The following is a 4,777-nucleotide window of genomic DNA, read 5'->3' as shown; positions in this document are numbered from 1 at the left end:
AGCGGCACTTGGCGCACTCTCAGCCATTTGTCACGTGTCGCGCTCTGGACGCTTCCTTTGGATTTTGTTTTTTATTTATTTTTCCGCACGCGTTTTCGACTTTTTAATCGATTTTTCCGGGTTTCTTCGACGTTTTGGTTCTCCCCGGGTCTTCCTTAGCTTTTCGATCAAAAAAATAATTTCAGAAAAAATTGCGCGAAAAAACGCGTTTTTTTTCTCGCGAGAGTCGTGCCTTTTGAAAACGAAAAAAAAACGCATTTTCTGTTTTTTCTTCTTTCACGAGAGTCACGGTTTTGCTTCCACGAGAGGCACGGTTGTGCTTTCGCGAGAGTCACAGCCGTGCCTCTCGGAAAGGGAAAAACTAAACACGTTTTTTGTTTTTTTTTCTTTCGCGAGAGTCACGGTTTTGCTTCCGTGAGAGGCACGGTTGTGCTTTCGCGAGAATCACGGCCGTGCCTCTCGAAAAGAGAAAAAATACGCATTTTCTATTTTTTTTCTGTCGCGAGAGTCACGGTTTGCTTCCGCGAGAGGCACGATTGTGCTTTCGCGAGAGTCACGGCCGTCTCTCAGAAACGGTAAAAAAACGCGTTTTCTATTTTTTTTCTTCCACGAGAGTCACGATTTTGCTCCCACGAGAGGCACGGTTGTGATTTCGCGAGAGGCACGGGCGTGCCTCTTTCAAAAAGGGAAAAAAACCGGTTCGATTTTTTTCGTCCGTTTTTTCGTTTGATTTTTTTCGTCCGTTTTTTTGCGAAAAAAAGTTCGTCAAAACCTATCAACATGGGATCTAGTTCTGAAGATCTCGACGCGAGGAATCTAAAGGTGAAAACGGTTCGATATTTGGACGCACGGTTTAAGATATAAAACGTTTTGAATAAACGGATCTACGAAAAAAGAAAAACTCCCAGGTTGCGACAAGTGGCGCGGTGCATCTACGCCACTTGTCGCGACCTGAGAAGATGGAGTGTTCTTTGCAACGGGTACTCCTTAATTAGTGATTTCGATTTTTTCTACGATGTAATGTTTGTGAAAGGCCCAGCAAATTAAATATGGCCACAGCGGATGCCCAACACTCCAGCTTCGTGTCCTCACCCCTTGCAAGCCCTATTCGACGCTCGTTGCGTCGAACTGTCGACGCAACGCACAGGAGGAATCCCGCAGCCCTAGAAATGGCCGGCCCATTAAACCACACCTAGCCAACCGGTTTTTGTTTCTTTTACAGGTGTTCTTGTTTCTTTTTGATTTTTCACTGTTTTCTCTTTATTTCTTTTACTTTTTTCGTTTTCTGTTTCTTTTTTATTCTTTTCCCTTTTTGTTTCCTTTTTCTATATTTCGTTTCATTTAGTTTTTCCAGTTTATTTAACTTTTTTAAAAGTTCATGTTTTGAAAATTGTTCAGAAATTCAAATGTTTGTGATTCTTAAATACTTTCAAAATTTAAAATGTGGCCATGTTTTAAAAAATTGATCATAAATTCAAATAAAGTTCGCATTTTTTTAAAATTCTTCTGGAATTTCAAAGAATGGTCATGTTTTACAAATTTTTGTTCACGTATTCAAAACTGGTTTGTGTTTCCAAATTTTTTTGGCCTTTCAAATTTTGTTCTCAAATTCAGAATATGTTTGTCATTTAAATTGTTACCGTTTTGAAAGTTTGTTCACAAATTAAAAAATGTTCATGTTTTGAAAACTTGTTCACAAATTCAAAATATGTTTGCATTTTTAAATTATGTTCAAAATTTAAAAAACTTGTTTTCAATTATTTTTTCAAAATTTAAAAAAAATCATGTTTTAACATTTTGTTAAAAAATTCAAAAAATATTTGGAAATTTCAAAAAATGTTCAAATTTTATAATTTTTGTTCACAAATTCAAAAAAGAATCCCACTTTTTCCAAATTTGTTCTCATCATCAAACTCTTCAAGTTTTTTAAAATTTGTTTGCAAATTCAAGAAATGTTTTTGTTTTGAAGAAAATGTTCGTAATTTTGAAAATTCTGTTGCAGGAGGTCCTCGGTTGGACCCCTTACACGGGCTATAGTTTTTGGGATTTTTTGTGAATTGTTGTTTAAGTTTTACCGTTGTCGTATGTTTCTTTAAGTGTCGCGCTGCAAATCTAACACGAGAGTTTCTCAATCGCTGTGGGTAGCACAACGCGCCAATCACTACAAAGTCGCGGGTTTGAGTTGTGGGGCAAGCGCATTCTTTTTTTATTGTTTTCATCTCGCGAACGAGTGTCTCCGTGTGCCACTTCAAATGGGGCAGCCCCGGTTAGCCGCCCCTGTGCGAAACGCCGGCACTTTGCCGCGACGAGCGGCATATAGGAGGTCCCCTCACCCTGCGCTCCTCCTAGAAAGAGTGTGTCTTCAGAATCTGTTGCTCATCAACGGACCAAAATTGCTCCTGGAGCCGCACAACATTCCACCCACCATGATCAACAGAAAATTCGAGACTCGGTTAAACCGACAATTTATTTTCGGGGTATTTGGTCTTCGATCATGTCCTCTCGGAATCCATGGATTCCGCCTCATGCGTACTTTGGAACTGTCCCCTATCCTCCAAATAACTCCCTTCTTAACCAGTTCTAAACCATGTTCGATAGCAGAGTGAAATGACTTCAAATTTAGCCCTATCACGGGATTCAGCGAGCTATTAGTGTCATTTTCAGTTTAGCGTTAAAAACACATAACGCAGGAGTGCTCTCCAAAAGCTATACCGACACTATGGCAAAGGTTTAGCGTTAAAAACACATAACGCAGGTTGTATGGACCTTCAGAACTACAACGATCCATTCAACCACGAAGTGTTTTTTTGTAATTGTAATATAATTTTATACAAATCTTTGTAATTAGGAGGATTATTCTAAAGTCCCGAGTTGAAACTTGTAGGAAGAGAAGAACACGCAACATACACGCAAACACGATGCATTGGCCCTAAAGCTACATGAAGACAGTTCAGTCCTGGAGTCTGCTTAGCTTATATCGGCCCGACCCCTGTGCCATAGGTCTAGGGTGCTGGCGCACCATTTTTATTGACCGATCAGCTTGACTACTGGACAACTCTGCATTCACAAGGTTGGTTGTATTATTTGCCATTTTGGGAGGTATTCTTGTGCTATGAATGGAGCACTGAACAATGTTCCATTCATGGAGTAATAATACATGGTATTTTTTGGTACTTTGAGAATATTGCCATGTCGAGCAGAACACAAGCTTTCAATGCTAGTGCGGCTCAGAATAAAGGAGCCTGATTCAGGAAAGAACCATAGCTGGTAAAAGGTAAATTGCTATGGATTTTAGAAATAATACACAAGTTCTGAGCGTTTTAACATTTTACAGCAGGCCCTCGGAGACTGCTTCTAACAGATGCTTTGGTATTCCTTTCATTTGCCCAAGCATTAAAAAAAAAAAAACGTTGACGTGAGATGCTTTGATACAGGCATATGAGGCGTTCATTCCAGTTAATAAGTTACAGATGTGCACTTCTGGACGAACGAAATTATTAACAGCTAAGCTTTTGCAAGCACCTTCTCTTCTTAGACTCCATTTGAGCGTCATCTAATTCCAGGCGGAGGAAGTATTCTGTTTAAATAGCACAAATTCTTGGTCTGTACCTGCCATCACGCTCAACTACATGGCATAGCCCATGTCCTCCAATTTTAGAATCCATAGAAAGAAAATCACTCTGCTTGTAGCATAAATGTATATCTAAGCAGACAAACATCTCACTTTTTTTTTTCGAAAAAACTTCCAATCTATTCATCTTCAATCATGGCAGTACAACGAACACCAGAAATAAAAATTACATCCAGATTCGTAGACCACCTAGCGACGACTACAAGTACTGAAGCGAGCCGAAGGCGCGCCGCCGTCATCACCCCTCCATCGCCGGAGTCGGGCACAACTTGTTGTAGTAAACAGTCGGGAAGCCGTCGTGCTAAGGCCCCATAGGACCAACGCACCAGAACAGCAACCGCCGCCGATAAAGAATAACGTAGGTTGGAAGGATTCAACCCGAAGACACACGAACGTAGATGAACAACGACGAGATCCGAGCAAATCCACCAAAGATAGATCCGCCGGAGACACACCTCCACACGCCCACCAACGATGCTAGATGCACCGCCGGAACAGGGGCTAGGCGGGGAGACATTTATTCCATCTTCAGGGAGCCGCCGCCATCTCGCCTTTCTGAGCAGGACACAAACCCTAACAAGACAGGAAAAAATGACTGAAAACGGAGCCCTCCTGCCGGCCCTTGGCAGGATCCACCGCGCCCCCATGGCCCTAGGGCCACCGGAGACGAGGCGGACCGGCGGCGGCGCTGGCGAGAGGCAAACCCTAGCTTTCTTTCTTGATGGAGGAGGAGCGACTTGGCGGCTGTGGGTCTAATCTATAGTAATGGTTCCAGACAAACATCTCACTTAGCCATGCTATAAATGCACCAACGGTTACAGGACATCAAGAGTATCCAAAGGTGGGTGGCCAAGTACCAATAAGTCAAACAGAAAAGAAAACTAGCATTTTCTCTAGAGTGAAAAACCCCGCTAGATATTCATAATAGCAAAGCATGCACAAAGTTTTACCACAAACTACAGGTGGCCAAGCACCGTGATTTTAGGAGGATAATGTGTGGGTTGAGAAGTTAGCTAGGAGAGAATAATGCACATAGAAAAAACATAGACGTTCGGTACCATAGAAAAGAAATTACTATTCATTTGACCAAAATATATATATTGATAGAAATATAACTTTACGACAATTAAATTTACTATTCGCATA

Source organism: Triticum aestivum, chromosome 1D, assembly GCF_018294505.1.
Source record: "Triticum aestivum cultivar Chinese Spring chromosome 1D, IWGSC CS RefSeq v2.1, whole genome shotgun sequence".
NCBI lineage: Eukaryota > Viridiplantae > Streptophyta > Magnoliopsida > Poales > Poaceae > Triticum > Triticum aestivum.
This window is presented reverse-complemented; position numbering follows the sequence as displayed.